This window comes from Rutidosis leptorrhynchoides, unplaced genomic scaffold, assembly GCF_046630445.1.
Source record: "Rutidosis leptorrhynchoides isolate AG116_Rl617_1_P2 unplaced genomic scaffold, CSIRO_AGI_Rlap_v1 contig469, whole genome shotgun sequence".
NCBI lineage: Eukaryota > Viridiplantae > Streptophyta > Magnoliopsida > Asterales > Asteraceae > Rutidosis > Rutidosis leptorrhynchoides.
This window is the reverse complement of record NW_027266701.1, coordinates 30,203-43,674: the sequence shown is the minus strand read 5'-3', so window position 1 is coordinate 43,674 and position 13,472 is coordinate 30,203. Positions and strand designations below refer to the sequence as shown.

The 13,472-nt window shown below is 38.9% G+C and overlaps 1 pseudogene; it reads right to left on the bottom strand.

The window, feature by feature from the left end:
* Positions 1-10,177: 10,177 nt before the first annotated feature.
* Positions 10,178-12,734, bottom strand: LOC139883893 (S-norcoclaurine synthase 1-like; annotated as a pseudogene).
* Positions 12,735-13,472: the final 738 nt, after the last annotated feature.

The window sequence follows — 13,472 nt, the reverse complement described above, 5'->3', positions numbered from 1 at the left end:
TATACAATTATTAAGTCGGGGCAGGTGGTTGCTGCCCTCCTGCCCCCGATAGCGATTTTCCTGGTTGTAGCGATTTCCCGGTCTGGTTGTGTCTTCTCTGCGCATTGAAACCTAGTGTGCTCCTACTTGAGGGGAGTTCCTGGCAGGCACTCAATCTTTGGGCACTACTTCTGCCTGCTTTTAGGAGACTTCCTTACTGAAGGCCAATTTCAATGACTCATACTTCACCCCATCCATGAACACAATATGTGCCACTAATTCTTGCGAGAAGCTCACACTATCCGTAGTTTATATTGACTCTTCGGTAAAATTCCTTCACGGTCTCATCAGACCTCTGCTTCAATTTCTGTAGATCCTCCGTGGCTGTTATGGTATTCTGGGAAGCCGTAGAATAGGAACTGCGCAATTGGCTCAAGTGTCCAAAGTTGCACAGGCTTCTTGGGGGTGTTGGATACTTCCTGAGACCGTGACCACAGGTGACGAAGACACTGCCAATCACAGCTCAGACAAACAAAAGACAGATGAAGTTGTGCTCACAGGAAGAGCAACACAGAAACTGAAATAAGAACAAACACAACCCAGAAAAACGAAATGAAGAAGACGAAGATTAAGAACACTGATACACCAAAAACAGAATTGTAATCATATCCATTTGTGAAACGATTTGAAGCTAAACTTTATTCTAAGGCTTAATGTTGGTATCTAAATTATTTGGGTCCTAGAAAATTAATTTGGGTTTCTGGAAATCTATGGTTTCTCTCACCAATGCAACCAAGCTTTTAAAACTGTAAAAAGAAGAAAAATGGCGATTTTCAATTTCTGATTTCTATTGATTCGCACACTTGACTTGTTTTCCAAATAACAGAAAGATCCTATATATAGAGTCGAACACGCTCGACGTCTCTAGTTGAAAAAGTAAAGCAAATTACAGCCTAGAGTTTGGAAAAACCAGAAACCATTAACAGTAAAGTAAAAACTAAAAGTGGTATTCTCCCACACGATTTCGATTTCTCCTTTCCTATTGCAACTGTATTTTAACTTTAGACTCAGTCATTAACGCGTCTTCGAGTAGAGTAGCACTGTAAAACTGTAAAAACGCAATCTGAACTTCATCTTCTTCCTTACGACAAAAACTCCATTTTTGTTGACTTTCGGCTTGACTTTTGTTCTGAGCTCAATCATGGTTGAATCTTCTTCTAAACTTCATCTAACTACTACTAGCAACTTCACTGAACTTCAACTTTGAAGAAAACAACAATAAATTTGAATTTCGCCGTTTTACTTGACGGACAAGCTTTCTCTTAGCTACAGACCCATTTCACGATTGCTTTAGAACTTCAATATAAACCTTCAGTCACCTTCAATGAGGTATCCTCATCATTTTTCTGTCAATGAATTCAGCTGCCATTCTTTAAATTGGAAACGCCCAATTTCAGTTCTTCAATGAACAATTCGAGCACACATTACGACTTCCAGATCATTCCAGACCAATTTGAACATATGAACTTCTTCGTTTCATCAAGACGAAGCTACCCATCACGCTAATTTATTGAATACTGCTGAAATTAACTATTTAGACTGGAAATTAAAGATAGAACCCTAACCGAATTGGGGCTTTTCGATTCAGAGAATTGCGAGTCAATTGTTCGAAGAGATGTTGTAGGCGACACCTTCCTGAGCATTTTGGTATGTGCCACGACCTCCGACTTTGCTCCGGCCGGTCCGCAGATCGTCTGCAATGAATTCTGTCGCAAGACTTTCTAAAACATCTTCTGAGTCCCCGACTTTTACAGCTGGTACAGCCAAGTCCTTTAGTTCTTCACGGTGTGCTGTTTTGTTCTCTCTGCAGAAACACTTCTTTTCAAGACTGTTTGACCTTCCAGTGCACAGTTTTGCTTTGTTCTTCTTCGAAAACTCTACTAGCATCTTGTAGAAGCTTTCCACGATCGAATTGTCAAAGACGGGTCCTTCTACAGTTGACTGCTTCTTCTTCAAATCTGGTTTCTTTTGCTGAAAGTTATCTACAACCTTTAATTTCTTCTTCTCTCTCTTTCCAGCTACAACCTGTGCTTCAATGACCTCAAGCTCCTTGAGATGACCTACTCCAACAGCTCCTCCTTCATTGAAAGGGGCTTGAGTCATTCCTATCATTTCTGTCAAGGCATCAAACTTCCATTTTTGCAAAGGCTTGGTAAAAATGTTTGCTAGCTGAAACTGTGTCCTGCAAAACACCATTTTTACTTCTTTATTTTCAACTAACTCTCTCACATAGTTGTATTTCACCAGAATATGCTTTGACCTAGAGTGGTTGCCAGGATTTTCTGCCATGGCAATGGCTGAACTTGAGTCACAGAATATTTTGACACAATTTTCTTTTAACTCTCCAATATCAGACAGAATCTTTTTGAGCCAAACTGTCTGCCTTGCAGCATGATTAACAGAGATGAATTCTGCCTCTGCAGTAGATTGTGCAACCACAGTTTGATTCCTTGAACTCCAGTTGAATATACCATTGCCAAAACTGCAACAATAGCCACTCCTGCTTCTACAGTTTTCACTCATTGCATAGCTAGCATCACTAAACACAAGCAGTTCCCCATTTCCACCAGTTTTAAACCAAATGCCAAAGTTTAAACTGTGTTTGACATACCTGAGAATTCTCTTCAAGTATACTGCATGTGTCTTGGAGGGGCTAGCACAGTAGCTTGCCATTATGTTGACTGAGCAAGCAATATCTGGTCTTGAGGCACACAAGTACATCAGTGATCCAATCATGCTCCTGTATAATGAAGAATCAAACTGCTCACCAGCCTTTGTTGAATCCAGCTTCAACTGATTTTCCATAGGAGTTGCTATTCCATTGCAGTCTTCCATTTTGTACTTCTTTAACATCTCTGTGGCATACTTCTTTTGATGAGTGAAGATGCCTGTTTCCCTCTGCTCAATCTCCAAACCCAGGAAGTATTTCATCTCTCCCAGATCAGTCATTTGGAATTCTGCCTTCATCATCTGTTTGAAACTGTCCACCACACCTGTGTCAGTCCTAATGATAAGCAAATCATCAACATAAAGAGACAGTATGAGCTTAGCTCCTCCTTGATTCCTGATGTAGAGTGTTGGCTCACTCTCACTTTTCACAAAACCATTATGCAGTAGGTAGGCATTGATTCTGGCATACCAAGCTCTAGGAGCCTGTTTCAGTCCATAAAGTGCTTTAACTAGCTTGTATACCTTTTCTTCTTCTCCTGGCACAACAAAACCTTCAGGTTGTTGAACATAGACATCTTCCTCCAAATATCCATTCAGAAAAGCTGATTTGACATACATTTGATGGACTTTCCAGCCATAGTTTGCAGCCAGTGCTAACAGCATCCTCACTGTGTCTAGTCTTACCACAGGTGCAAATGTCTCTTCATAATCTATGCCATACTCATGTTTATAACCTCTAACAACCAGTCTAGCTTTATGCCTATTAACAGAGCCATCAGCATTCAATTTGACTCTAAAGACCCACTTTGTATCAATTACCTTGATATTTTATGGCTTGTCAATCAGGAACCAGGTTTCATTGTCAGTGATTGCCCTCCACTCTTCTTTCATGGCCTGTATCCACTCTGGAGACTTTTCTGCCTGCTTATAAGTCCTTGGCTCAATGCTTGCAGTCATCACTTCTTCAGCATTTCCCAGAAATTCTGTCAAATCAGGCACAGGTGCTGGCTGAGCTCTCTCATAGATTGACTGCAGGCTCCTCCTTCCTCTAGGTGGAGTGTGATCAATTTCATCATTGCTTCCTGTGCTTACAGTGATTCCTGTGCTCACAGGAGTTGTGCTCACAGGTTCTGTGCTCACAGGATCTCCTCCTGAGATTGAGCTAGCATTGTTTGAGTTCCTTGCATCAAAATAGACAAACACATTAGGAGATACTGGTGATCCTTCATCATTTGATGAATTTTCACTCAGTACTTCAGAAACTATTGGTTGCATTAGTATCTCATGTAGTGTTTTTCCTGGTGTGCTCACAGTAGGTTCCTCCCAATTCCACTCACCTAATTCATCAAACCTAACACTAGTGGATATGATTATTTTTTCTGTAGTAGGATCAAGTATCCTGTATCCTTTGAATTCTCCAGAGCTATACCCCATCATCACACCTTTAATTGCCTTCTCAGACATTTTCTTTCTTCTCTGTTCTGGTATATGGACATATGCAATGCATCCAAATACTCTAAGGTGATGCACAGTTGGCTTGTATCCAAAAAGAGCTTCAAAAGGAGTTCTGTCTTTAAGAGCTTTAATTTGCAGCCTGTTTTGAATGTAGACAGCTGCAAAACATCTGTCCAGTATTTCCTGGGAATTTTCTTTGCAAACATCATGGATTTAGCCATCTCCACAATAGTTCTGTTTCTCCTTTCTGAAACCCCATTCTGTTCAGGACAGTATGGCACTGTCATCTGCTGGAAGATACCTTCTCTTTCACAGTAATCCTTCATCTCCTTTGAAATATACTCCCCTCCTCTATCACTTCTCAAACACTTGACTCTGCAGCCTATTTCTGATTCTGCCTGAACTTTCCATTTCTTAAACAGCCCAAGCAGTTGATCTTTTGTTTTCATAAAGAAAATTCATGAATACCTGGTAAAGTCATCAATGAACTCCACATAGTATTTGTTGCCAGCTGCTGACTGTACTTCAATAGGCCCACATACATCAGTGTGTACTAACTGCAGCTTCTCAGTTGTCTTCCACTGACTTGAAGGGAAACTTTACCTGTGGCTCTTACTCTTAGCACAGGGCTCACACACATATTTCATTTTTGCACACAGCTTTGGCAATCCTTTCACCACTTCCTTTCTCTGCATTGCAATTATGTTATCTAAGTTTGAATGACCAAGCCTCATATGCCACAGTTTTGTTGTTTCTGACAGAGTTGCAGTGTAGAAAGCTCCCTCAACATCTTCCATTCTCAGTTTGAACATTCTGTTCACCTGTGGAATTCTGTGTACTAACATCTTCTCCTCATTAAAGATCAAACATTCCTCATCCTCAAAGTAAACAGCATATTTCTTCTCTAGAAGCTGCCCTATGCTAATCAAATTTTGATCCAATTCAGGGATAAAATACACATCCTCCAACACTGATTTTCCAGATTTTGTCTCCAATTCTACAACACCTTTACCCTCAACAGCTACAGTTTCACCATTTCCAAACCTAACAACAGCATCTATTCCTCCACTAAACTTTTCAACAAAAACTTCAGCATTCCTAGTCATGTGATTAGAACAGCCACTGTCCACAATCCACACATTATCTTTTTCATTATTTCTAACAGCAGAACATACCTCAACTGTGAAGGCACTTTCCTCTACTCCTCCTGTGTTAACAGAACACTGTCCTGACTGTGGACTGTTGAGATTCTGCACTGGTGAACTCACTGAATGGGAGTTGTTTGACTATGTTGAAGCAGCAACTGAAGCAGATCCAGGGCTGAGCTGATTCTGCTGATGATATGCAATCTGGGGCATTTGATTGTAGTTCAAAACAGGCTGTGCAGACAGGTAATTTCCAGGTCCCTGCCACTGATTTACCTGTGAATTCATTGATCCAGAGGCATAGTTTGCCTGGTATTGTTGCTGCATTACAGGTTCATTCTGAGAAGCTCCTAAGAGGGTGAAATTTGCATTCTGACTTGGATGTTGATAGCTGTTGCTGTTCTGTCGCAGCATAAGATGCACAAGAGGGCTCTTTCCATATCCTCTACTCATTGGATTTTGTTGGTCATCACACCACTTGCTGTAGCACATGATGTCAACATGCCCTTTCTTCCTGCAATAGGTACAGATGGCTGCCTCATGCCAGAAACATCCTGCCTCAGGGTGGTTGTTTTTCTTGCAGTATTTGCATACTGGAAAACTACCCCAGTTTGAATTTCTTACTCCCTGATTATTGAATCCCCTTCCACCATTGTTTCTTGATCTCCAGGGCTGATATCCTTGCTGGTAAGACTGATTCTGAGGCATTCCTTGTTGATGATTGTGAAACTGTGGCCTCTGCATATAAGGTATGACTTGATAAGCCTGATTCTGTACTTGCTGATTCTGAGGCATATACTGTTGCTGAGGCAGTGACTGGTACATTTGTTGTCCTGTGTTGCTCTGTGAGTGAATTGTTTGCACCTGTGCTTGATTTTCAGGCTGTGTGTTGCCTGTACCTGCTTCCACACCTTCCAAAAACTGATTATGTGGAATCATTAATGGTGGGATCTGCTGATGCCTAAACCTTTCTCCTCTAAAAGCAGCCACTACTTCCTCCTTCTCCTCTCTAACACCATATCTATTCTCATGGATTTTCAAGGCATTAAATACCTCTTCTAGACTAACTGAACCAGAATCTTTCTGAAATTCCCTATTCAATGGTGCTACTGTTGCCTCAAACCTCAGTGGCATATCCTCAAGCAGTTTTTCTACCTGTTCCATCTTGCTAAATGCTATGCCATATGTTTTCATCTTCTGTAAAATCTCCATATACCTAGACCTAGCCTCTACCACAGACTCTTCATCCTTTATTTTGAACTCTCTAAACATCTTTTCAACCTTCTTCCCCCTGATTTTCTTAGTCAGCTCACTTCCTTCATATTCAAGCTTTATTAAATCCCAAATCTCCTTGGCACTAACACAGCCTGTAATTTTTCTCAGCACAGTCCTCTCTACAAAACTTCTCAGCCATGCCTTGGCTTTCTTATCTTTTTCTAACATCTGCTCTCTTCTCCTCCTATCATCCTCGCCTAGATCCTCCATTCTAACCCCAATCGGTAAATCTCCTACTCCATTTACCACAACATCAGTCCATCCTACATCATTTAAAACATCACCAGCTAAAGCAGACCATAAATCATAATCTTCACCAGCAAACTTAAAAATCCCATGATTATTACCTGATAAGTCGATGTTCATGCTTACAGGTCCCTGATTTCACCCAAAGCTCTTGATGCCACTGTTGGATACTTCCTGAGACCGTGACCACAGGTGACGAAGATACTGCCAATCACAGCTCAGACAAACAAAAGACAGATGAAGTTGTGCTCACAGGAAGAGCAACACAGAAACTGAAATAAGAACAAACACAACTCAAAAAAACGAAATGAAGAAGACGAAGATTAAGAACATCGATACACCAAAACAGAATTGTAATCATATCCATTTGTGAAACGATTTGAAGCTAAACTTAATTCTAAGGCTTAACGTTGGTATCTAAATTGTTTGGGTCCTAGAAAACTAATTTGGGTTTCTGGAAATCTATGGTTTCTCTCACCAATGCAACCAAGCTTTTAAAACTGTAAAAAGAAGAAAAATGGCAATTTTCAATTTCTGATTTCTATCGATTCGCACACTTGACTTGTTTTCCAAATAACAGAAAGACCCTATATATAGAGTCGAACACGCTCGACGTCTCTAGTTGAAAAAGTAAAGCAAATTACAGCCTAGCTTTTGGAAAAACCAGAAACCATTAACAGTAAAGTAAAAACTAAAAGTGGTATTCTCCCACACGATTTCGATTTTTCCTTTCCTATTGCAACTGTATTTTAACTCTAGACTCAGTCATTAACGCGTCTTCGAGTAGAGTAGCACTGTAAAACTGTAAAAACGCAATCTGAACTTCATCTTCTTCCTTACGACAAAAACTCCATTTTTGTTGACTTTCGACTTGACTTTTGTTCTGAGCTCAATCATGGCTGAATCTTCTTCTAAACTTCATCTAACTACTACTAGCAACTTCACTGAACTTCAACTTTGAAGAAAACAACAATAAATTTGAATTTCGCCGTTTTACTTGACGGACAAGCTTTCTCTTAGCTACAGACCCATTTCACGATTGCTTTAGAACTTCAATATAAACCTTCAGTCACTTTCAATGAGGTATCCTTGTCATTTTTCTGTCAATGAATTCAGCTGCCATTCTTTAAATTGGAAACGCCCAATTTCAGTTCTTCAATGAACAATTCGAGCACACATTACGACTTCCAGATCATTCCAGACCAATTTGAACATATGAACTTCTTCGTTTCATCAAGACGAAGCTACCCATCACGCTAATTTATTGAATACTGCTGAAATTAACTATTTAGACTGGAAATTAAAGATAGAACCCTAACCGAATTAGGGCTTTTCGATTCAGGGAATTGCGAGTCAATTGTTCGAAGAGATGTTGTAGGCGACACCTTCCTGAGCATTTTGGTATGTGCCACGACCTCCGACTTTGCTCCGGCCGGTCCGCAGATCGTCTGCAATGAATTCTGTCGCAAGACTTTCTGAAACATCTTATGAGTCCCCGACTTTTACAGCTGGTACAGCCAAGTCCTTTAGTTCTTCACGGTGTGCTGTTTTGTCCTCTCTGCAGAAACACTTCTTTTCAAGACTGTTTGACCTTCCAGTGCACAGTTTTGCTTTGTTCTTCTTCGAAAACTCTACTAGCATCTTGTAGAAGCTTTCCACGATCGAATTGTCAAAGACGGGTCCTTCTACAGTTGACTGCTTCTTCTTCAAATCTGGTTTCTTTTGCTGGAAGTTATCTACAGCCTTCAATTTCTTCTTCTCTCTCTTTCCAGCTACAACCTGTGCTTCAATGACCTCAAGCTCCTTGAGATGACCTACTCCAACAGGGGGCAGGTTTACATCCATATTCCAGTGTTCCCGTATATGTGGCTTTCTTAAGGCTCGTCACATTGAACTATTCGATGAAGGCCCTTTCTAGGTCCATGGACCTCCGATACGCCCACTTAAGAATCCTCATATTTCCATCATCTTTATATCGCTAGCTCTCATATCAAAATGAAAAAGGGGGTATGTCTACCGAAGCTACAGCTAAGGGCGGGATTACGCTTACCCAACGTATTAGACTGGGCATGTTGTAACACATTCCTCAGGGCCTCTTCGCGCCTAGGCACTGCACTCTTGTCCTCTAGGTAGTTGCATGTTTCAAGAGGATCTTGACCAATTTGTGATTTTCATGCGCTAGAAAGGAGTTTGGCTAAGGTGGTACTATGTTCCTGGGGAACCTGGAGACGTCATATTTCCTTAAATGTCCCCAATTTTCTTCTGGGATTCCCCATTCGACTCCTGGGCGGATGCCCGAGAGAAATTTTTCTTGAAAGGCCTTGAATTTCTCTCTCAGCTTCTTTTGAAGTTAGTTGGCCATTATGTACTAGGCACAAGTTACAATCTCCTACACATTCTATCCTGCGAGATCCAAGGGACCTCAGTGGGCATTAGCTTGTTTTAGCTCTTCTTGGACAAGGAGTCATCTTTCCCATTTCTCTGGTCATGTAGGAAATCGTCCGCCAATTTCCTTCCATTAGCTGAGGGAGCTATTTCACAAAACTCAAGATTGTTAAGTGGTTTATACGGAGCTGTTGAGCATCTCTCCTCTTCTTCAAACAAGTAGGGGCTGATATCTTCAGTCAACGCTGGTAAGTTTTTATAAGAGAAAACTATACATTATCCTCCCACTGTGGTCGCTATTTGATGTTGAAAATCTCTTACAACCAATTTAATAAATAAACAATAAGGAATTATATGAACAATAATAGAAGAAAGAAGTTGAATAATTCTCATTTGACTCTGTAGCATTTTGGGCAGAGCTTTGTTACAAAAGTCTAGGATAAAGACATAATATATGGGAAACAGAAAGTGGCCGGACAAAGTACTGTACTGGAGGTACACCTTTTGTTATGTCAATTAAAATGGACTTTGCAGATGCAAGGACAAAATCATCCTTGTTATCATGGGCTTAGAAGTATGATGATGTCTTCTTTGTATTTAATGTTGAGGGGTTCAGTCAAATCAGGTCAAAGCTCAGTTTATCCTTGAATACTATGATCATGAGGGCTGCTTCTTGCCTTGAAGCTGCATCCCCCATTGGGAGGTCGAGACTGGGCAAGTTCTGGGTTGCCGACTACTTGGTGGATGGGGAGAAATGTAGTACAGGTGCTTGTTTAGGCCGAGACTTTGGAGGCTCAGGTGCAATATGTTTACTTATTGTTAATTATTGTTTGTTTCTACTTAGATCCAACACACTCTTCCCATCTACTAGTAGTTAAACTATGTTTTATGATCAGCAATTAAATGTAACACACCGTACATCATCGTTTACATTTTATTTGACATTCACAAATGATATTGGTCTAGAGTTTAAATCCTTCCAACACATTCTTGCCATCAAGTTTGCTACTTGCGATCTTCCGTACATATTCCTCAAATGTTGTGTTATGGTTTTGTAACCAACTCTATGATCCTTCACAAGTTCTAGCAGAGGACCGATCATGGCTTTATAATTTGGACTGTGAAATGCTGTAATCGATAGTCGCTCCTTCTCTTGGTTCACAAGTGCTCTGTGCTCAATATCTGATCAAATAGAAAAACTAAGTTACTCATCCGTCCTAAAACAGTTGTCAAGTTTTAGTTTTCACATAAATCAAGAAATTGAAGACAAAAGGTATAATTAAACTATCATAACCTTAATAAACATTGATATATGTTGATAGGGTTAATTATGTAAAGTGCATATGGTGTGATAACCTTATAAAAGACGTTATAGTCAACCTAACTTTGACTAAATTTTGATGTCGGACCCGCTTGTCATTTTAATGAAAAATCACTCAAATGTGTTATGTGTATATATATTGTAGATGAATGTGAAATGATAACTTACGAAATTAAGTTCTACAATGAATTAAAAATTATGGGTTGAAATAAGTTAATTGTTATACATATAAAGCATCTAATAATGTGAATATTTGATATCAATGGATAAAATGGGAAGAACATGCAAATTGACAACTATTTTAGACTAAAAGAACGTGTTTTTATTTACATGTTAAAGGAGGGAGTAACATTTTTTTTTGGAAGATATACTACAATTAATATAACTTACCTCTATGATATATTGCCAATGTTGACGGTAAATGCGCCTGGGATCGGTTTGACCGGAATCCATTTGTCGTCTTTCTTTATATGAAGTCCTTGAACTTGATTGACTTGAAGAAGCAAGGTCAGCGCATTAGAATCATAATGTGGAGTAAGGTCAATAACTTTGTTTACTTCCACACAAGGCGGATAGTAATTCATTCTCCCTCATCTTCAAACAGGCTTAATAGATTGTCGTCTGATTTTAGTCCCAAGTTCTTAGCCATCATCCTGAACAGGGTCTTCGAAACAGCCTGCATCTCAGAGGATACAGCTCAAGAGTTTCTCTCTGACAACAATCAGCATTAGTTCAACAGAATATCGTTGCACAAGACGTTTAATGTTATAGTTACTCAATTACATTTCTGACGTAGAATGCATATCCGATGTTTATCGGACTTTGGAGAGCACCAAAAACTATCGGGGAAATAGTCAACCGATTTTAAATCATCATACACTTTTAACTCGTCTATCGGATTAACTATTGTAATTTTATTAAAAAAAAAATCTCAAAGAATATTTGGAGTCATAATAGGTTACCCCGTTGGCGTTCATTAAGGGCCTCATCATCCAAGCCGTTATAAACGTTTGAAGGGCCATTTAAGTTTTTGTGATTTTACGTTTCTAAAGACTGGTTTAAATTTCGGCCTACTTTTGCTAAATCGTTTAAACTTTACCTGAAAGGGAGTTGTTGGCCACAATCTCAAGTTTCTATGATAAATAGGCTGAAGAATTAGGAATAGCATGTCATTCTAGATTTCTAGTCCAGCTTCTGTTCTTCAGAATGAACAAAGGCCTATCCGTAACCTTGGATACTACTACATCCGTCCCAAAATAGATGCAAAGTTTTGCATGTAAATTTTTACATGTAAATTGTATGTAAAAAATTGTATTTATTTTGGGACGGAAGTAGTATTTGGCAGCTGCGCGTAACTCATCTTTTCTTCTAGAGGCAATTTGAAGAATTCCTCCATATCTTGCTTCATTTTATCCGTCACATGTTCACCGACTCCATGATTGATCAACTGCTTAATCATTTATAATCAATTTGGTTAAAATTCTATTTAATAATGATTATAATATATTTTCAAAATGGTTTATTTTAATTAATTTGTCACCTGGAAGAAGTCCCAATGTTTATAAGAGTGAAATACATTGATAAACACGAATCCTAATAGGTGAACATTTAATGGTCTGTCCAAATATTCATATCCGAGCACCTTAATTGTATAATTAAGGGAAAAAATTAATTTAAACTTGCCCGAGAACTGATTATTCAGACATGATTAACATTAATTACCCACTCTCCCATCCAATTACACAGCAATTAAAGAAAAAATAATAATTTGGGTGGACTTCGTCTGAATAATGAATTCACGGACATAATTAAAGCCTAATTAATGATTAATCACTATCATTTAAAAAGACTGCCCGGAAAATGAATTCTCGGGCAGACCATTGGTGTCTACCTCATTTTAAAAAAAATGGTGACGTTTTACGGTTTGAGGTCAATTTTATAATTGATCGATGTTTACAAGCTGAATGTAGTTTAGCCAATTCATCTTTATGGGCACCTAAAAGCTTGGTCATATCAATCACCGGAATTTGGTGATTAGAGTCATCGTCAACTTCTTTGATCGTGCTCATATTCAGGGCGGATGTATCTGAGTGGAATATTTTCTTGCGAGTTGTTGGCAGAGCTTGAACATTCGCTACTGGAAGAGACTATCCAAAGTCGTCCCCTCCAGTGATCTTAACTTCCTCTGTGATCTCCATTTTGTCTCCTGCTTGGTAATAATTACATTTTGTGCTTATTTTGGAATTCGAAGATGCGTATACATTAATAACAAATCAATGGAGATGTACATTATGAGTATTTGATCAACAGTTTCTATTAGGATGTGCGTGGTAGGCAAGATTAATCATGAGCTTAAGTAAGACACTTCTTTGGTGTACTGATAGCTTCCTCTGTTTTAGTTTTAACCTTTCAATTCGTCTTATAATTTTTATTTTATTTTTCTCCTCTACAAAATACTGTTAGACTATGTTTAGCCAATTTTGTCCCGATATCAAGAAAAATGAGCTTAAGTAATTAGAGATAATAATTAAAAAATTAATGTCTTGACCCCACTGAAAATAGAGGTAATAATTATGGGTCAAATGACCCCACTGAAAAAAAATTCCCTTCCTTATATTATGTTAAAATTATCCTATAATTTATAGAAATTAATCTCATGGTCTTAAAATTTTAAAAATTTATATAAATGACCCCATAACCTTTCGAACCTAAATTCCGCCCCTAACTACTAAGTCGGGATAGGAGGTGTGTGAATGTTATACAATAATCAAGTTGGGATGGTTGTTCATATTTATTCGGTTCACATTTAGTCGTGTTTGACACCCCTAAATCCAACACACTCTTCCCATCTAGTAGCTTGATTAAGGAGCCTTGTTATAAGTTTTTGGGTGAAGCATTCAATGTTTCTAGTTATTTATCTCATTATGAACTAACTC